Here is a 22,577-nt window from a genome sequence, read left to right on the forward strand (position 1 = left end):
GCCTTGCCTCTGTTCTTTCGACTGATCTGTGCGTCTTTGCTTTTCTAACGCTCACGTGCAGTTGTGAACTTTCCAGCCACTGCTCTCAGCCGACCTTGGTGCTAGGAGTCACGAATGGTCCAGGGAAAGGATGCTACAGCAGAATTCAACAGGCCTGATCATGTGAGCCACAGGGAAATATGGAGGCCCCCATGCTCACAGGCGAGAGATGGAGGTAAAATTAAAGAAGCAAGAGGGTCCCCGGCACCATCTGGGAGGGAAGCCATCAAGGGAACCAGAGGCTGAGCATAGCCTCTTGTTTGATGCTCTTTCTCTGTGGAGATGGAAAGACTCAGAGAGGTTGTTATTAGCTCCTCTAACATATCTAATATATTCCCTCATTTTCCATAAACTTAATGGCCAAACATACATGATGTGCTAACCCGGAAGGTACTGGGATTTCAAGCCCAATACCAGGAAATGTCTTGTCTCCCAGGACCTCACCTCCTTCCAGCAGGAAAGACAACTCAGAGCCAAGGACACAGGGACCCAGAACTGTAAGTTTGGAGTTCAATGGCTGGATTCTCCACTTATATCCTACTAATGGGGCAAATACCCTACTAATGGGAGGCAACGCCATGCCCCCCTTTCCCTGGGCCAGCTAACAGTCCACTTCAACACTGCACTCACAAACACATGAAGGCTCTTTCCTTAGGCTCCTCCACTCACTATCTTCTGATAGGACCACATTCGGCTTTACTGAGCACAGAAGACTTCTAGTTCCCTCGGTTGGAGCAGCAGGAGTGGGAGGCACAACCCACAAGGCTCACCAGTTGTGATCTATTTTCTCCAGCAAAGCCCTTAACTCAGCACAGCTCCAAACCATCCATCTAGGGTCCAAGGCTTCAAATATATCCAAGCTACAGCAGCTCTGAGAGCCCCTTAGAGTTAGCTGCATGCTCCCCTCCTGCTACGGGCATCACAAAGCGTATCTCCAAGTGGAGCCTCAACCAAGGACAAATAGCTCCTGACACCCTGCAATGTCCAGGACCCTTGAACCAGAGAGAATTCCTTAGTGCACAAAGGCACGGTGTCATGGAAGCCTTGGTCTCGCCTGTCCTGTGAGGTGCTCTGGTTCTCTGACAAGTTTGACTTTCCTTACCTCCAGGAAAGAAGCATTTGATGTTCTGTGATGGGTGGATGGAAGGTAGATGCCTCATCAACGTTTCGTGGGACTTTCAGAACAATCCTCTCACTGAGTCAAGCTTTCTGAAGTCTCTCCACAGACAAATCACTAAACCAAGAAACAACAAAAGTCAACAGGACAGCATTCCCATTGACACTCTCTTGTTCAGGTAATTCCTATAATGTCCCTCTCGGGTCATTGCAACAGTCCCCCACCATCTGCCTGCTCCCAGCTTTCTCTCCAACATTCTTTGCAGGTCCACCAAGCTCTCCACCTGACCACCTCCCTTCAATGTTTTTTAGCCCTGAGGTAGGGCCAACAACCATTGCCTAACACAGAAAGCTATCTCGTTTCCAGTCCTGTTTAAAATACCCCGAGCACTAGGCTTGATGGAGGGACTGTTTTGTAAGCCGCCTGTTTTCCGAGCTGTACTCCTGCTTTGACAGCGTGTCTGCATTAAGTATAAGCCTGGTGTGAGAGCGCTTGGCTTCAGAGCTCATATTAGTAGTCTAGGGAACCTTCCATGTCTAAATCACTATCATTTTGTCAATGGTGCTCAGCTCTCCCTTGCTTTATAAATGTGTCCTGCTGCCCCAGGAACAAGCTATAAGAGAGTCTTCACTCCACCTGCCCACACTCTCTGGAAAGCATTTTCACCTCCTTCATCTACCACCTTGCCAGCCATGCTTGACTTCTCCATGTTTGTTTGTTTGTTTGTGTTTTGTTTGTTTGTTTGTTTGTTTCTGTCAAGGGACATTAAAGTCAGCATGGATCCTAATCCATGAGCTCAGCTGTCTGTATTCTTCTACTGTCATCTTTGGTATAAGGATCTTCTGTCAAGTGGATGGAAACAAGTCCCCATGAGCACCATCCTCACCTCAGTCCTTCCTTGGGTTGTCTGTAACACAGCCAGATGCTTACAAAGTACCCAAGAGCCAGGGAACAATCAGACAAGCCTTCAGGCCTTGGGCCGGACTACAGAAGTCACAGATCCCTTTGTCGTGACCTTGAGAGCTCATCCTGCAGCTGAGTCTGCTGTGGCTGTACTGTTCTCCATGGTAGAATTATCCCCGTGTCCACACTCGGGCTGTACTAGGGACAGAATATCATTTGTACCCTCTAGCCCCCAAATTCCTTAACCACAGCTATCTGCCCTTGACACATACAATGAAAACTAGGGATCTTGAGGCATCCTGACCCCACATGAAAAAGGACACAGAGGTCACCTTTAGCTCCTGGATTCACATATTTTCTCCTGCTAGTGCCCACAACTTAGACAGGTTACTTTTCTTTACTGAGAAGTGAGTTTTCGTGAAATGCTTGAGCAAATGAGGTAGAAGGCATAAAGACACACTCTGCTTGAACTATCAACCAGACAGCCTTGAAGAAAACATTGCCTCCCCCGCCCCTTTTCTTGTTTTTTGTTTGTTTGATGTTTTGTTTTGTTTTGTTTTGTTTTGTTTTGTTTTGTTTTGTTTTGTTTGAACTTCTCTCTGTAGCCCTAGCTATCCTGGAACTCGATTTGTAGATCAAGCTGACCTTGAACTCACAGAAATCCATCTGTCTCTGCCTCCTGAGTACTGGGATTAAAGGTATGCACCACCACCACTAGCCTGAAAACCTCTTCTTAAGTGAATATCTCACCTTAAAGTAGACAAGTCATTGAGAAAACAGACACTAATGGAACCCATGATGCACTGTGGCAGAATCTATGCTAAGTGCTCTCTCTGTGCATGCTCTGTGTGTGTCGTCTCATTTATTCTCTATGACAAATCGGTGGGCCAGACACTATTACCATGTCCAGTCCACTGTGCGGTGAATAAAGTGAGGCCCAGGGAGTTTACAAATGTTGTCCCAGATTCCTAGACTAGTAAAGAATGGTGCGGGCCCTGGAATCCAGGCCCGAGACCCTCTCTTAGACCACCTCTTACTTTGGAACCATGCATGTTTGCCTGAAAGAAGACTCCTAATCTTGGTGGAAGACTCCCTAATCCTAAAACCAGTGTGAAACCTTTCCTTACCACTGACACCCAACAGCGAGGCAGGAGACAGCTTCTGAGACGTCGAATGAGAAAGATCCCCTGTCAATCTCTGCTTCTCAGAGAGCAACCTTTCCTACCCTACTCACCTTCTAGCACCAGAGCTTGCCAGCTAAACCCAGCTAAGAGAGGTCACTAGCTCGCCCTGTGACATGGGCCACCTAACCCTCTCTCCGGGCAGACCATTCATTCCATGTAGACTTGTCTATAGTCCAAGCTGACCCCTGACTCTTGCTCCCTCTGCCACTTCCACCTCATCTTACCGAGCACAAAATCAGTGCCTAAATAAAAAGATGGCCCCCGAACCTTTCCCAAGCACGTACATTTTCTAAGAGCCAACCCGTGCCCCACCTCTGACAAATTTTGTTCCATTTCCAGGCGACAAATCTGGAATGTGCCTAGAACACATTTTCAGTTATGCAAATTCCGAATTCTGTGCATCCAAACAAGAGACACATAATACAATTTGAAGGGTACACAGACATTTGCATAATCTAACACTTGCATAGCTGCCACAGACAAGCAAGCATCTTGGGAAGGCAGTAACAAATTCTGGCTGCAGTCACGTGTGCCATTTGTGCTATTTGCCCTGGGTAACCATCCCCTCCCTCCATCAGTCCACTACGCCTTCCTGTCAGGTCTGAAAGGCAAAGTTTTAGAGTTTGTTTAAAGACATTTTTTAAGGGGAAACACTGGGTGAATCTCCATCATGACTAATCCTGGGTAGTCTGAAACTGCAAAACCTCATGGCAGATTCCTGGTACCTAGATCGTGGGGCTGCCAGGATGGCATCTGGTAGATGAGTAGAGATGGAGGAAAGACTTTGTGAACTGAAGTTCCCAGGGGTGGGGGAAATGTCCTGCCTATGCTAAAGACTCCACAGGGCTACGAGACAGATTAGAAGATGATTATGAAGTTGTGGTTCAGGTTGCAGACCAAGAGCCAGGTTTTCTTAGACTGTCTTTAGTTTCTTTAGAGCTATTCAGTGCCCAGCTCTGTGTTCCATAGAACATCCTTTCGACTATCACGTAACGCTGTTTCAATGCAGTAACTTAGCAGACTACTGTCTTCCACCAATCTGAAAGTTAAGACTGTCATCAGATAGTACCTAGAAACTTTAGGCTTCCCATTTTTCTATAACTCAATTACCCATGGCCCCTACCCACACCCACGGATGTGTGGTAAATTCCTTGACCTGTTCCTTTTTCTCTAAAACTAAAAAAAAAAAAAAAAAACTTCACGAGACTACGTCCATATTAGAATCTCTTTCTGGCATCCACGAAAGCCTGTGTTCTCAGCCCGTGACCTTTCACATGGCTCAGAAGCAATTGTCTCTTATACCCTTGGAAGTGAGAGCTTAATTTTTGTGTGAGAAACTCTTAGTAGGTACTGGTAAATATCCCTCTTGACTTGATGGGATTACATATGGCAAAACATATAAAACTGTATTTATTGGCTTCTTTCAACAGTCGATTTTTTTTTCAACAGTCGATTTTTAAGCAGCACACTAACTATATGTGTGGGACACAAAGCAATCGTTCAATGTATACATTCAATGTGTTATGACCAAGTCAAGGCAATAATTATGTCCATCTCCTTAAAGTTTACTGGTGTTCTCTATGCCATATGTATTATTCCTCTGAACCCAGCTTTTAAACCAAATCACGTCCTGGCGCACTCCTGGAACGCTCCTGGTTCGATACCATGGTTTAGTGCTTCTGAGAGAGAAGCCCCTAGAGCAGGAAGTGTCTGGCTAGGGAAGGTGGGAAGGGAGCAGGCAAGCTCTCTAAATGCCACAAACAAGCAATCCCATGCTAGATAGATTCATCCTTCTGGGGGCGTGGCCATGCTCTGTGTTCAGGAGGCTTGAGGGATGAGAGAAAGAGCAGAGCCCCTAGGATTGGGATCTGAACTGGTCCGTGCTCTACGGCTGGAAGGAGGCCCAGCTGCCCCATCAAGAACTGCTGAAAGAAAGAACGTCCGGGAGCTACCATTCTGATCTTTGCTGCCGTCCCCACAGATTACGAGAGGCAAAATGTGTTCTTTATAAAGACTCCGCTAACATTTCATTAGCTTGCCTTTTTTTTTTTTTTTAATGAGAAAACTAATCGCAAGAAACCACAAGAAATCCCCCGGCTGGATCTGAGATCTCTCCAGGGTGGCCAGACGTGCCTGAACCCAGACCAAATAAAGATGTTTACTGACAGCCTAATAAACAAATGGGCCCCGTCGGACGTAACCTTGATGAATGGGGCATCCAGGTGTTTTCACTAATGGTAATAAGCAGTACAACCCAAAGTATTTCTGCTTCAAGTATAATGCATTATTAGGCCATTAGAGGCTAAGCACAGAGGACCATTTGGACACGGCCCTATCAATAATGCTGCTTCCCAGCCTGCATTTAGGCCCGGGGAATTAGTCATCCTGATATTCTATTTAATAAGACCTCAAGAAGAAGCATCAAAAATCACATTACATTTTAACAGGGTTACAGCAGCCCAGGAGAACCACAAGTTTAATTTTCATAAGAGCATTCATTCCTCAATTATGTCAGACATGAAAATGTAAATGGAAAATTTAATGCTAACAATATCCCTCAAAGCACATTGGCAGGTAAGGCACATTATGTTGAGTGGATGCTGGCTGAATATCAAACAGCCCCAAAGCGAGACTGTGGGGACCAAGAGGAGGGGCCTTCGGGGCTCTTGGCTGAATTGCCCCTGGAAAAGCTGCCGCTTCTGAGACAGGGATGTAGAGGCCCCCAGAGCACAGCAGGACTGAGGAGTCTCGGAGGAGGGTGGGATCTCTGAGGAGTCTTGGAGGAGGGTGGGATCTCTGGCACCCACTCGTGGTGTTTCCTTGTGAGGACAGAAAGCTTAGCTCATTCGTTCAATCCGGCAGCAGCTGAAAGACAACAGTAAGTCATTCCAGGGTCCCCAGCAGAAGGCAGGCTCCAGGACACTACCAGGAATGTCATGGGGTGTGAGCTGTGAATGTCTGTTTTAAACAAAATTTCATGTTAGCTACCGCCAGGCCAAAGCAAGATCTGTTTTCTGTCCAAGGCTGTAGCCAAGAGTAGGGCATACAATTTCAGTTTCTAACTGAAGCTGCTGACAACAGGGACCAGAGGGTTTTACCTTGTTCCTTCAAACAGAATGGTCCCTGAAGAAGTCCATGATGATTATGTGTATATGTGTGTCTGTTTATACAAATATGGCAAAATTCAGATATTCATTCTGTATTGTACATAGGAATATAAATATAAACTCCAACTGAAGAATGCCCATCTGGTCACAGAGCCATCTCTCTGATGTCAAGTGCTTGTGCCCTTCCTTCCAAGTTGCTCCATGCTGTAATTAAATCAAAACCTTAATGTGGGAGCAGAAAGCAGGCCCAGATGCAAACAGGACAATGGGACAGAACAAAGCCAGATGTGTGCCTGGATCAAGTGCACATCACAAGTGGCATGCTGCTGTCTGTTCGGGAGAGCCCAGTGACAGCTACCCTGGAATGACGATGTGGGCAGATTTGAATAGTCATCTGGCAGACGGATATCAGCACAGGTCATTTCCCGCAACAGAGGCAGCTTGTGCAAATCACGTCGAGTCACGTGATTTTCAAGATGTGCTATTCTAGAAGGTGAGGGACCTCATGGGACACAGAAGGAGGCAGGTAGGTGGGGATCAAAACTTGGCGGACCGTGTAGACCTCTATTGCAATGCCTGTGTATCCTGGTCCTGTTTTTATTTAAAGACCATCTTGTGACTGATGGACCAAAATGAAAGATACCAGGTTACAAGATACAAGGCAGAGACCAGAAAGCCAAGAAAAACAATGGCAGGGAAGGGAGAGATGAGGGTGCAGGGTTGGGACTGTTCCCAACAGGTCAGCTGGAAAGGAACACATGGAAGATGCTGGTGGGCCTAAAAAATTACAGGTATTGATCAATTTGGATGAAGGGACAATTGTTGAGTGCAGCTAAGAAGCTGGGGAAGTGACCAAGAAAGCACATAGAGAAAAGAAAAGAGGGATTTGGTGAGGTGGAGTGCAGATTAATTTATCTGTAGACAGTGAAGTTTCAAGAAGTTTTGAAACACTCAAGACATGAATTTGGTTGACTCCGTCTCAATGGGGGAAGGGTCACAGGGAGGTTAAGCTTTGCTTCTTCCTAACATGCAAGCTACCACCTCTGCTGCCTTCCTCACAGCACTGAATAAAAGCCGTGAATATGTGTCTGGTATTCTCAAGATCTATAAAATATAGGCCTTTTACTTCGGAGGGGGTAGAAGTGAAAATGTTGAGGCCTAGGCAGAGCAAGAAGCAGCAGAGGCAACAGAGAAAGAATGGAGCCTGAGAAATTGCAGTGTAATTAGGACTGTGTTCCAGACCCACAGAGACGAGACGCTCTAGGGAAGAACTGGTAAGTGGCTCCTCTAGCCAGGGGCAGACTCCTGCAGTGTGAAGTGAGAGCAACCAGAAAAGCATAGAGTTTCCCAAAGGAGAGTGAGTGAGGCCCTGTGCTCAGTAGATCACAACAATCACAGGAGCTGAATGGATCAAACATAGAGGTGATACTGGCATATGGGCACACATGGCCCACTGGGATTCCTTGAGTCATTTAAAATAATGTTTAAAATGGAGTTACACACAAAAATCACAGGAAATTTTGTTTTAAATAACCGAATAACTTAATAACAAGCTAGACCCCAAGAATTCTGAGGCAACTGTTGGGGTAACCCGGTGTTCTAAGGAAGGTTGGGATGGTATGAGTTTATGTGTTGAGAAGAAACAAAGATTCTGCTGACAAGCAGAGTGTGACAAGACCTCACTGTTATTCTCAAGTTCCTAGATATGCTAGACAAACTAAAGAGGAAACTCCCCAGGGAAAGATAGATCATGACCCGTCCCCATCTTCCTCTGTCTCTGTCTCTGTCTCTGTCTCTCTGTATCTCTCTGTCTCTCTGTCTCTCTGCCTCTCTGTCTCTCTCTATCTCTCTCTCTCTCTCCCTCCCTCCTTCCTTCCCTCCTCCCTCTCTCTCCCTCCCTTCTTCATGACCACAGCCTTCAGCAAAGGTAGAGAAACATTGTCATGAGAAATGGGAACTTCTACCAGCCACAGCGACCTTCACCTCACCTTGGCCACACTTGCCTCTGCCCATTGGCACCAGATATCCATCAGACACTGAGTACCTTCACTCTGCCTTTTTCTCTGCGTTCAGAATCAAAAGAACAGAGGAGAGCAGAACTCACATGCATGCTGTGTATCAGCTGGGGAGAGGGCGATGTGAACAATCTAGAAAAAGAGGGCACCTCCATGTGGTGGAGCTGAAGACAAATGCTAGCAGAGAGGTCAAGCATGACACAGAAGGCCGCAGAACAATGGGAAACATTTTAAGCAGAATTTTCACTTTGAATTGTACCTTAGTCTAGGTCAATAAACATCCCCCCTCCACTTCCTCATAGACTCATCATCCTCTCTCTCTCTCTCTCTCTCTCTCTCTCTCTCTCTCTCTCTCTCTCTCTCTTTCACTGCTAAGTTGGGGCCACATGATGAGAAGAGAGGGGATAAGGATGAGGACAGGCTGCATTACAGCACAGCCATGCAGAGGGATGGAAAGCATCTGTTGCTGGCTTAGAAGGACACCTTTCCTGGGCTCCTCCTTTCCATGTAAGAAACTCAGTCAGTTGGCTGTCATGGCCTCGCCCACTCCGATATGAGGAGATGTTTTAAATGGAAACAAATCTGTTTCTGAAGCCTGTCTGTTGTCTCCTAGAGAATCTGGTCCAATAGAAACACTGTGTCATTCTGGTTTCCTTCTAGAAAACTGCAAAGCACAATTTTTAATTTCTTCAGGGAACTGGGTAGCTCCCCTTTATGAATAATAAATTATAATGTGGATCTAGACATAGAGCAACAAGGAACTTCAACTGGCTAATATGCAGACATGGCTAGGATCTTCTCTGGAAGATATTCACAGTAAAGTAAAACACACATACAAACACACACAAAAACACACTCTGAGTAAAAGTCAAGAAAAGAGGGAGCAGAGACAAGAAAGGAGGGGAAAGGAAAGAAGGATGTAGAGGGAGAGGGAGGGGGAGAGGAACAGAGAGGGACAGAGGGAGAGGGAGAAGGAGAGAGGGAAAGAGAAAATCACATACCTAGGCTTTTTTGTATTGAATCATAAGTTAATAACCACAGCTTCCTCTTCACAGTGCTCCCATATGACAATGAGACAACAGAGTTCAAGAGGCCTGACAGAGCTCCTGGGATGAGGCCGCTTGCCTGTGGTCACACAGCTGCAGCACCTCAGGTCTGACCCAAATCTCTGCACTTCTGTGATCCTGCACAGGCTACGTGTCTCTGTTTATAGTTTTGGCCCTGTATCAGAGCAGAACTATTTGGATTTTTACTTGGGGCCCAGAAAATGTCTGAGACTTACCTGCTGTGTATGGAGTAGTATTTCTTGTGAGCAAAGCTTCGCTGATCAGCAGAGGCAGAGGCATGGACTTTGGAGAAGACCAGATCTGCCACTCTTCCCTTGTTCACTGGGGAACCTGAAGCAAGGTACTTTACTTCCGAGCCTCAGTTTCCTAATCTGGAAGGTGGCTCTGGTAGTAGCTACGGCCTCGTTAAGTTGTCAAAACTATCAAACTAAGTCAAGCACACTTGTAGGTGGTAAACTGGTCACTCCTCAGAAAAGGTTTGCTCTCCTCCCTGCTTCAATTTGAGGAAATTACAGGGGCAACCACAGGAGCAGTGACTGCACCTCACACACAGAAGCTAAGCAATGACTCCAACATAAAGGCCGAGGGGGTAAAGCTATGCTTCCTTTTGACTGGGAGAGGGGGACAGCAATGAAAGCCAGGCTTCCTTTGGGAAAGGGTTTCCTTCGTTGGTGAGTATCAGTTCTTCAGGAGAACCTGAACAATGCCAAACTCTTTGGTAGGGGAAGGAGGCTGCGACTAACAGATATTTGAGCTATCCTTATTTTTTTTCCTACTGAACTAGGTAATAGATTTATCCTAAAGCCAAGTTACTAAAAGAAAATAAGACTCTCTCCACAGCAGTGCAATGGTCTAACAAGAGGATTTCTCAAAGCCTTGCCAGTGGCTAACTGATTGGAAGCTCCTGACTGGAGCATTCAGGTTTCTCTAAGTTGACTCTTCTCTGCTGTGTGGAGTCATTATCTCTGCAGAGGAGAGAGATCCAGTTCTGCCCCTAGGAAGTTAACTCACTTACTCCGGCCAAGAAGACTGTTGTGACTCACATAATCCCATTACTTGCCCTGCGGTGCTTATCTGGCCTTAAATGGGAGCTCAGGGAACTTAAAGCATGCTCCTGGAGAGCAGCAATGCCCTATGCCTCAAGGCTCGGCCTTCAAGAGTGTCGGTGTTTCAAATACCACCACTCTGGGTTCAACCAAGAAGGTTACCCTGTCACTTTCCGAAAAATAATGAGTTCTATGAGGACAAGAACATCACTAATCATCTGTCCTTCAGCTGGAGAATGATCCGCACACAGCCCACACTACAGAAGAGATGAGAGAGAGAGAGAGAGAGAGAGAGAGAGAGAGAGAGAGAGAGAGAACCAAGATCATGTCTGCTGAGCAGTGGCCTCATGCCTGGCAACAAACAAGAAGGGGGCATTGCAAGAGGGACAGTGAAGCTGAAATTAGCTGAGAGTCCTATCTTTAGTGTTGTGTATGTGATCTTGATACCAGTGATACCAGATATCACTTTCAATGGACAGAGAACATCAAAAGATATAGCCAAGGATGGATGTGTTTGGACATCATGTTCTGTTGCTGTGATACTTAATGAAGGCCATCAGCAAAGTAACTGATAGAAACCCACTAATTACTATAGTGGCCACTTAATGAATGGACAAACAACGTTTCAGAGGCGAAGTAATTTGCTGAAGTGATTTATAAGCATGTAAGAATGTATTTGGAACAGTATCTTCTGAGTGTGTGCTGTTTGCTGGGTATTTAACAGACATTGGCTCTTTTGATATTTGGATCAACCTCATTGAATGAGGTTCACCTACCTCACAGAGGGGGATCGTTACTCGGGGCACATTGATTTGCATCTTAATCTCATCCAAAAAATTCCAGAAACATTGATTAGAAGCTCTATAATGGTGCACACCAGAAGATGCACATAAATGAAAAGAGGCGTGGATTTCATGGAATAGAAAACTTACTATTGCAATCAGGTCTATAACCATAAAATTCCTTTACAGAGTCAATGCAATTCCATCACAATGGCAACAAATGTTTTTCACAGAAATCAAAAACAATCCTAAAGCTCACATGTATCCAAGATATACCAAAAATCAATAAAGCAATTATGAGCAAAAAAAATATAACCGGAAGTATTGAAGTACTATAGTATGTTTTGAGAGCAAAACATACTATAGAGCTATAATAACCAATACATCATGGCGGTAACATAAACAGGACTTACAGGTTGCCCAGAAATAAATCCTTGTGTCTACAGTCAGCTGCCAAGAGCATACAACTGATTTTCCCTAACAACTGATTCTGGTAGAATGGGGTATCTACATGCAGAAGAAATAGAGTGTATCTTTATTTTGTCCCATCTACAGTAATTAGCTCAAAATGGATTGAAGACTTCAACCTAAGACCTAAAACTGACATTTTCCCGGAAGCTTTGCAGAAGAAAGCATGCTGACTTAGGCCATGGTAAACGTATGAGGAGGACTTGACACCAAAAGCACAAGCCACAAACCCAAAACTGTCAGGGACTACACAGAAATGGCCAAAGGGACATAAACACCCCTCAAATTCACTTAGAATTCAAAGGCAAGTTAAAGCTTCAGGCATTGTCTCACATTTGTTAGAATGACTTTTATCAAGAAGACAGTGTAGAGCTGGAGAGAGATGGTTCGGTGGTCGAGAGCACGTGTTGCTCTTTCTGAGGACTTGGATTTCCAGCACATATGGGATGGCTTACAACCATCATTAACTCCAGGTTCCGAGGCTCTGAAGTCTACTCATGACTTCCTAGGGTAGCAGGCACATACCTACATACGGGTAAAACATAAAATAACAAGTCTTAGCAAGGTTATAAAGAACAATGGCCTGTTACATTGTGGATGTAAGTGTAACTAAGTTCCTCCTTTTTGGAAAGCAGTACTGTGTCTTCCAAAACCATTAAAAAAAAAAAACAAGAACCATCACTTAATCTCATAATCCCACCACTGCACATCTATCCAAAGACATGCGGTAGGAAGGATACTTGGAGAGCAGGGGAGTTGGAAGAAAAAGGGGACGTTTCAGCTGGTTCCACCTCAACTGGGAACATGAAGGCCAGCCAGCCAGCTGGTGATGACTGAGCTCTGTGTGCTCTCACAGACACACACAGGCATGCACAATTGTGCCCAACACGATCCATGTCCTCATGTCAGCCTCTGGCTTCCCCACACTGTGTATTGTTGGCCTCCTCAAGAACAACCATGTTTAGGAAGCTGAGGGAACCCAACAGAAAAGTAGTAACCATAAGAAAATACATTCCTGCCATCCTGGGATTGAAAAAATAAATAAAAAAAAACCAAAAGACGGTGTTTTTGTTTGTGAAAATGTGTTTATTTCAAGCTGGTACGATGCTGGAGCCGACGCTGTAAGGGTAAAACTTCCCACAGTAGAGGTTGCTGCAGACCGCTAGTCCACAGTTTGCTCCAATTCAGTAAAGTGGGACGATAAGGAAGGGGCAGCCCATGCAAACCAATAAATCTCCCTGGGAAGAGGCCTTTTATCTATGAAAAAGGAGGCTAGGAAGGAAATACATAATTTGAAAGCAGTAGCCTGGTGCATTTCCTATAGATAACTGAATTTTCCAAAGACGTAGCATGAATTAATTGAGTGCTCACGCTTAAAAGGCAGATGTTACCTCCAAACCGCTTCTCCCCACTTAAGATTTAGAAATCACGACGTTCCCAGTAAGAATCGAGATAGGTGCGTTGCTAAAGTAAATCTATTCAACAACTGCCAGACGCTGAAACTCTACCTGTTCAGCTACCACTTTGCAGACAATACATCAAGGGGACGACCTGAGAAGGTTCTAAATATGTACGCTTTCATTGTATTTAATGCCAAACAGAACTCTGAAAGAGACGGCGAGGCCATAATTCATCTACCAACCCGGGTGTCTGTTCTCCAGACATTCTCACCAGGAACTGTGCAGTGACTGTGCACACATTGTCTTTATACCTGTCTATCTACTCGTTTCATTTGCATGATTCGAATGTTTATAAATTTGTAAATTTATGGCCTACAGACACAAGTGCAGCAGTGAGCTGCTGATAATCCTCCTGCATCATCCTCACAGGGCGTGACAGGGCTAACTTGGCTTTTAGCCAATACCTCCCAGCCTGCATTTTGCAATGTTGATAAGCATTTTTTTTAACCAGTACAAGAAGGAAAGCTAAGACATTATTGCCATCGTGTGAAAAGGGACCAAAGACTTTTTTTTTAATTATTTTTTGAGATTATAATTTCCCCTGTCCTTTTCGTCCCTCCAGGCCCTCCCATACACTCCTCCTAGATTTCACACGCATGGGCTCTTTTGTCACTAATTGCTACGGCTACATATACATTTATGTCACACACACACTTACACACACACACACACACACACACACACACACACACAAGCATTTCTGAATACATAGATACAACCTGTTTCGCCTGTCCATGTAGTTTTCAAGGCGGACTGTTTGGTACTGAAAAACGAATCAGTGGGCTCTTCCCTGGGAAAAACAATTCCCCAGTTCAGCAGTCCTTTAGTTGCCTGTAGTTTTTTGCGTAACATTGATGGCTCTTGATCTCTCCTCCAAAGTCTAACATATCTGTTGTTGTCCCTGTTCAGCTCTCATTTGGGTACCATGTTGGTGAGACTGAGTGTAGCTTCTGACATTCCTAAGAGACGGTCTCACAGCAGACTTTGACTCTCACAGTCTTTCTGATTCCTCTTCCCCAGTGATCCTAGAGTCAGTCGTAAGGGCAAGTAGACATTTCCCTCAGGAAGAGGCTCCACATCCCTGCATTTTGATCTAGTTTTCTGTAATGGCCTCTGACTGTTGCAAAGGGAGAATTTCTTGATTAGGAATAAAAACTATACTTTAGGTATATGGACAAATATTTAGAACATAATTAGGGCTGATTTAGTGGAGTGGCAGTTGTAAGTTCTTCAAGATCCATGACATCACTAAGCCTGAGGAGTTAGCTAGGCTGCCAGTACCAGAACTGATTTTTCTCTTGTTCAGAAGGTCTTGAGAACAAGCAAAGAGTTGTTGATTACCATCAAGATGTGTGTGCCATTACTGTGCCTTTAGGGTTATCTTGACATGCTGGTCACTGTTATGGTTCTTAGGTATCATAATAGGGTAGGAATTTTGTTTGCTTCCCTTTGGAAGCTTAAATGGCATCTTCAGTTACCAGGCAAGCTAGTCCTCAGGGAGGAGGCTTTTAAGTCAGTTCCAGTTCAGTGTCCTCTGGGTCCTGTGTGTAAAGTAAATGATGTTGTCAAGAAGTAAAGGCTTACTTTCCACATCTGGGGCGCCAAACAAGGTCAGTGCTATAGTCTATAATGTTTTGGGAGTCACTTAGACAACACCGACTAACAACTCAAAAGAAGGCTTCTAATGCATGGTGTTGGACTTTTATTAGATTGCACCTGAAAGGAGCAATGTCAGCCCAGAAGGGAAAGTTTCATTTAAACTATCTACGTATATTTGTGTAGATAGTTAGCAGTATAATTCCTTATGATGTTTTTAGAAGTTGTTGTGTTTTTTTAACAGTCCCCTTACCTTCCCTCCTGCCCAAATACAGCCTTCCTAAACACCCAATTATTTGCACCCTACCATTCTCCTCTCTATTTTCCCCCACTCCCACCCTGCAATGGTCCTTTTTTACTTTTCTGGTTCTGCAGTTATTCTAGACCATTTACTCACACCTCAAAATTTGGATCTAGGAGCCTCTTTTAGGAGAGAACATGCTATGTTTGTCTTTCCAGATCTGGGCTACTTCACTCAATACGATGTTTACTAGTTCCATCCATTTACCTACGAAGTTCTTTATTCTATTTTTCTTTACAGATGAATAGTACTCCATTGGGTATATTTACCACATTTTCACTATCCACCCTTCCGTTAAGGACATTTAGGTGTTTCCATTTCCTGTCTCCTGTGAAGAGAGCAGCTACTCTCTTGGCTAAGCAAGCATCTGTCAAGGTCCTTTGGGCAGATGCCAAGGAGTGGCACAGCTAGGTCATACGGGAAGTTCATTTTTAGCTTTGTGAGACCTCTCCACACTGATTTCCAGAGTGTATCCATTTGTAATTCCACCAACAGTAAAAGAGGGTTCCTTCTCCTCTTATCTCCACCCAGTGTTTCTTGTCAGTTGTATTTTTATTGATTTTGCCATTCTGACTAGAATGAGATGAAATCTCAAAGTTGTCTTGATTTGCATTTTTCTGATTGCTAGAAGTGATGAACATTTTAAAAGATATTTCTTAACGTTTTTTCTTCTTTTGAGAAGGGGTCATTTGGGATTTTTGAGTTATTCATATATTCTAGATATTATTTCTCTGTCACGTATGCAGCTGGCAAAGATTCTCTCCCATTCTGTGGCCTTCCTCTTCACCTGATTCTTTCTTTAGCTGTGGTGAAGCTTTTTAACTTTATGAATCTTGCTTATCAACTATTGGCCTTAATTCTTGGGCCAATGGAGTCCTTTTGAAAATTCTTCCCTGTTTCTGTTTTCTTCCAACAGCTTCAGTGTTTCTGGTTTCCCATTTCGGTCTTTGGTCTATTTGGAGTTAATATTTGTGCAAGGTGATAGATATGGGTATAATTTCATTCTTCTATATGTAGACATTAATATTTCCAGTATCATTTGTTGACAATGACTTATTCTCTCCAGTTTTTTGTTTTTGTTTTTGTTTTTTTGTTTTGTTTTTTTTTTGGTTTTTTTTTTTGCAACTCTGTCAACTATTGAGAGGCTGAAGCTACATGAGTTTATATTTGGGTCTTTGATTTTGTTCTATTGTTCTACATGTCTGATTTTTGCTGGTGACATATTGTTTTTATTGCCATGTCTCTGTGATACAGTTTAAGACCTAGAATAATAATCTCTCCAGCACTGTCTGCTTTGCTCAGTATTGTTTGCACTCCCTGAGGTCTAGTTTGAGTCCAAATGAATTTGAGGATAGTGTTTTTCTATTTTTGTGAAGTATGAGATGGGCCTTATCATTTTCAATGAAGACACAAAGAAAAACCTCAATGAAGTTAAGGAGCATAAACCCGAATGATGCCCAAGAAAGCACAAATATAAACCTGATAGACAGGATGAAGACAATCCAGGGCTTAAGAACAGAATTTGGTAATGAAAAAGAAGCATTGAAGAGAACACACTGAAAGAAAGATGGACTTGAAATACCCAGCAATTCAACTAGGAAACCCAAAGGAACAACTTAAAAGTAGATGATTCAACCAGAGGACAGAGTATCAGGACTCAAGGATAAAGTAGAAGATCTAGGATCTAGACCAAATAACAAGATATACAAAAATTAAAAATAACAAAAACTCAGAAAGGCAACATGCAGGAAACATAGAACACCATGAAATGACTAAGCCTTCAAATTATAGGCATAGATATGGGAGAAGCACCCCAAGATCATAGAAGATAGAGATTAAAAAGATGCTAGAAAATGGTAAGATATTTTATGCTCATGGATTGGTAAAATTAATATTGTGAACATGACCATTCTACCTAAAAATAGTTACATATTCAATGCAATTGAAATGGAAAGTACCCAGTCAAATGTTTCTGCATAAGTTGGTCTGTTCCTTTTCTCTTCCCTTTGAGATTCTCCCATGGCAGAAGGGGTTCCATGAGTCCACTCCTTGGAGCAGGTCCAACCATTACTTTTTCCTCCAGTCAGCAGTATGACCAGGTCTAATGACCCTAAGCAGCCTGTTTTCATCTTCAACTTCTTGGATGTGATCACCTCTTTGTACTTTTTCAGATCAAGGCAGGAACTGAAGCAGAAAGCTTGGAGGACTGCTACTTGCTGGCTTTTGTCCACTAGCTTACTCAATTTCCTTTCTTACATAGATGTAGTCAATCTACCCACGAAAGTCACCATCCCGCAATAGACAATCTCCTTTCATCAATTAGCAATCAATAAAAGGCCCCATGGACATACGCACAGGTCAACCTAGTGGTGAACATTCCTCCATTCAAGTTTCTTCTTCCAATGCCTCTCTTGACACAAACTTGACACAAACTAACCAGTGTGCTCCTCTACATAGTGACATCAGACTACAGCTCTGACCTACAAGGTCTGCAAAAGAAATGGAAGCCACATTGACTCTCAGAATCAGAGACAATGAATGCTCTCTCTATGCCTCTTCTGGTTCTTACTGGCGTGTGTGTACATGCATGTGTGTTTTATGTGGACAAGGGAATTTTCCTTAGATCCATGGCAAGACTGATGTTCATGTTTGAGATTAGAAGATGCAGTGGCTACAAACCTTTTATTTTGCTCGGATTCAGGCTTCCACTTGTGAAGGACCCCTCGTAATCCCAGAAAACATTCAAAGGAAACTCCCCCTGAATCTCTCTACTTCAGAGTTCATAAAACTCTGTTCTTTGTAGCAACATATGTAGTCAGTGTCAGGGCATGCATTCCACATGCTGGCAAGTGTATCAGCTATGTTGGCGTGCCCATGGATGCATATCTGTTAGCTATGCTGCAAACAGTGAGAGTCAAATGACAGTCCTCGGGAAAGGAGTTCTCAAGAGTCATTTCCCAAAAATGTCCTTACTGCTGAGAGAGCATTTAAAAGGCCTACTGAGTACCTACTGAGTACCCTGTGGAAGGTGTATTTTAGGAAAATAGCAGAATTCCCAGAGAAAGGGCACTCTGGAACAAAGGATACACATCTACCTTCCTAGGAAGCTGTCATGGGCCTTAATTTGGTGGCTCCTAGATTGAAAACCCAGTGAAGTTAGGGCTCTTTACCCCAAACCAAAACAGTTTAGATGCATAGAACTTGGATTGCTTCTATCCTGCCCTGTTCTTCTTGTCTTCTAGTTAGATTTCTTTATAGCAAATCTCTTTTTAGGAAATGGGCACCATCACAGAAAACCATAACTGACCATAACACAGAAATAAACAGGTCATGAAGAGCCCGGCCTCAAAAGACACATTTGTATCAGCTTCTGTAGCTATGACTCAAGGGACATCACAGAAGGGGAGGCAGAAACACTGTAATAGCCAGAAAACCAGGAAGTCTGCTGTGAATCAATCTCTCCAGAAATGGCTGCATAAACTAAACTGGAACAATACTGCTCTCAATCTACATGTAAATGGGGAAGGGGGAAGTTTCTCAGGCCCTACACCTAGACAAAAAACTACAGCCAATTAATGACTGCTAGGAGAGGGAGAATTAGCATATTAGTGGCTCGCAGGAATGAGCCCCTTTTTTGGTTGCCTAATGCAGAACGGTCAATCATGAAACTATATACATACAAACAACTCAGCAAGTTGTGTGTGTGTGTGTGTGTGTGTATGTACATATGTGTGTAGGTAATGATAAAAAACAAAGAAGCATAGAGTATGCACTTGAGAATGCACATGGATGGGGTTTGACAAGGGTTTGGGAGGAGCTAGAGGGAAGAAAGAGTGAGAGGAAAGTGATGGAATTCTATTTCAGGATTAAAAAAGATTTCTTTATAGCAACATCAGTGTCGGGGCATGTATTACACATACTGGCAAGTATATCAGCTATGTTGGCATGTCCATGAATGCATATCTGCTAGCTATGCATCTGAGAATTGGGGAATACTACATAACGTATTTCAGCATAAAGATAGTTTAGAAAATAGCCATACTGACAGGAAGGCAAGTTCACACCCTTGGACTTACTAGTCTTGCTATCTGTGCCAACCAGTCTTTACAGATCCACTAAGTAAAGGACATTTCTCAGTTCTGAGACTTCACACAGACGCAAACCTGATAACATCAGCAGCATCAAAACGGTACTGACACTATGTATAGAACACTTATTGGATACAGTGATTAATTTGTTAGGAAATTTGCACCGCTTGTAGAAAAATCAAGACCAAGGTTGAGTTGGGAAAGTATGTGCACAGCATTCACAAGGTCCTAGATAAAATTCCCAGCATGCACTCAACACACAATGCCACAATACCACCATGCCCTCATGCACACACATGTGCCCGCACACAAAGTCAAGCCAATTAACACATATAATAAGTATTTATTTTATTCAATGATATATATATATGCCTATAAACTATGTGTGTACAATACTCATGAAGGCCAGAAAGAAAATGCCCTGGAATTGGAGTTACAGACTGTTGTTAACCACCATGTGAGTGCTTGGAACCAAATCTGAGACCCACAGAAAAGCAACAAGTATTCTTGACCACTGAGCCATCTCTCTAGACCAAACACATTTTTAAAACTGTCTAGATACACAGATCCTTAGAATTAGTGTAAAATTGGCAATGTTATTTCTAGAAATCCAACATTAGAAATTGTGTCCTGGCCATACCACAAGAAGATCTACACAGTCAACTAACCAGGGCCCTTCGGGGCTCAGAGAGACTAAACCACCAAGAGTATGCACAGCTGGACCTAGGCACCCTACATGTTGGTAGCAAATGTGCAGGTTGGTTCATGCGGGTGCCCTAACAATCGGAGAGGGTCCGTCTCTGACTGTATCATCTGCCTCTGAATCCCCTTCCCCTAGCTGGGCTGCCTTGTCCGGCCTCAGTGGGAGAAAATGTGCTCAGTTCTGCTGCAACTTGATGTGCCAGGGCAGGTTGGTACCCATGGGGGCTTCCCCTTCTTTCAGGAGAAGAGGAAGAAGTATTGGGAGAGTGGTTTGTGAGAGTGGGACTGGGAGGAGAGAAGGAAGGGGGGCCTGTGATCAGGATGCAAAGTGAACAAATAAATTAATGAGAAAATAAATAAATAAATGACTGCCAATGCTGAAAGAAAAGAAAAAAGAAATTGAATCCTGCTCATCACTAAAAACTTAGTAATCAGTATAGTATAGTATAGTATAGTATAGTATAGTATAGTATAGTATAGTATAGTATAGTATAGTATAGTATAGTATATTCATTATGGGATAAATGGTTTGGGATAGTGCAAAGGAGGAGGATGATAAACTTAGGGCTTGTATATGTCAGACAAGAATTGTACCACTCCCTGAGCTGTATTCCTAGATGTTTCCTAGACAGCTCCATGGAAAGGAACAAGCATGGGGGTCAGGGATGGAGTTGTAAATTCCACTACTCTAGCCATGCCTCCTCCATCTAATGACCAACCCTTTCCTAAGGTTGCCTAGGACTCCAACCATTAGCCTCATTAGCATACAAAAGGCATTGTCTTTACTTCAGAGCCCTCAGAGGTCCTCTAGGACCTCTAAGCTTGGGTCAGGAGTCAAAACAAAATTGTTTTCTTTCACTCTGATTACATGGAAACTCACAGGACTTCTAGAAGCTCCCAGTCAGAAACTGGGGAAGAACAGGGTGAGACAATACTTCTTATTGTGCCACTTACTATGTGGAGGCTTAAAGACATAACACTTCCTCAGGAAACCCGTGAGGCTGATCCTCAAGCACTGTGTAGAGTTAAACAGACTTCGGTTGGAACAGGCTGGGTTTGCCGCTGTGGGTTGATAGTTCTCAGAATTTTCTGAAAGCAGGAGAAAGGCAACATGAGCCCATCTTCTAGATACAACTCAAGCAATGTAATTATAACTCACAGGAAGTTTGATACTTGTATGAGGTCCTCCAACTGCTCACATCACAGAGGACTAGGAAATTAATGCATGTCTTGGGAGGCAGAGACTGAATGTGATAGACAATGTCCTCTCCCCAGTGAATTCCAGGACTATGATACTTAGAGATATCTCCTTCCTTAGCCATGTCCCAGGGGAAGGCTTAGCAGCTTGTTGGCAGCATCCTTCTAAGACTGAGAAATTTCTGAGGCTGCAGTTCCCAGCTCTGACATAAATCCGTTAGGAAGGCAGAAACCCACTGAGGCCCACATCACATCACTCCGTGGAATTAGTGGAGTGGGGTTGGCAAAGAAGACAGTTATGACATGCTGTGTCACGTGCTAAAATCTACCCAAATGTACTTGGGTCATTGTTTTCCTCTCTGACCAAGAAACATTATTAGTCCCTTCAGCACTTTGATAGCTACCGAATGACTTGTGATAAAAGTTTGTGTTTCATAGATTTGAAGATTTTACAATCATGAATGAAGCATCATTCTCCACTGATAATAACTTACCCTTTTACTTCACTCTGTCCAACCTTTCCCCCTTTTTATTAATCCTCTTCCTGCGTCAGCGTCCTTTTGTTTGTGTCCCTCTGGGTTTAACCAAAGTAATCGTTTGCTTTTTGGATTGTAACTGTCTGTTGTTGTCTGATGTGTACATCAATGGTTACACAACTGAAGACAGTGGGTCGGTCCCCTTTCCCAGAGTCTATCAGTAGCCTAGAATTCAGCAATAAGAGCTAAGGTCCCATGAAACCTTACCCGACCCATGAGTAAGGCTGACAAGGCCTGTCTTGTGCAGGCCTACTAAGAATAAACACAACTGCTGATCATAAATGCATTGATTGTGTCTTGTAGAGACGATGGGATTGTGTTACCTTTCTCCCCATCCTCTGTATTTTATGATCTCTCTATTCCCACTTCCATAATATTCCTTGCTCTATGGACTTATTTACAATTAGCCCCTCATCTGTCGCTTTTCCTCAGCATCTTGGGCAACCACGAGTCTTTGTATTCACTGCCATTAACTCCATATAGAAACGTTTCTGGTTAGGATTGAGAGTGATATTTGTGTAGCTATTTAGAAGGCAGTTACAAGGGGTTGGAGGTTTAGCTCAGTGGTAGAGCACTTGCCTAGCAAGCACAAGGCCCTGGGTTCAATCCCCAGCTCCAAAAAAAGAAAAGAAAAAAAAGGAGGCAGTTACATCTACTTAGCTAAATACCAGTAGTAATATTCCTCATAAGGGTCTATGACCTGTTGACGTATTAATTTTTTTCCAGACTCACAGTACCAGGCATATGATTCTTTCTGTGGAACAGGTCTCAGAGACATTAAGAGAGCAGTTGGTTGTCACAGTGGTCTACTGTTACATATATGGGTACATTATGTGTGGCAGATTGGTGCTGTGGTCATTGGGTTCACAGCAGGGTCACCCTCCCCAACATATGTGCTTAGCATTTTCTGGAGCTTTCAAAGTGAATCTCAAACTTTAACAGGTATGCTCACTCAATCTAGGGCAAAAC

Source organism: Rattus norvegicus, chromosome 8 (genome assembly GCF_036323735.1).
Source record: "Rattus norvegicus strain BN/NHsdMcwi chromosome 8, GRCr8, whole genome shotgun sequence".
Taxonomy (NCBI): Eukaryota; Metazoa; Chordata; class Mammalia; order Rodentia; family Muridae; genus Rattus; species Rattus norvegicus.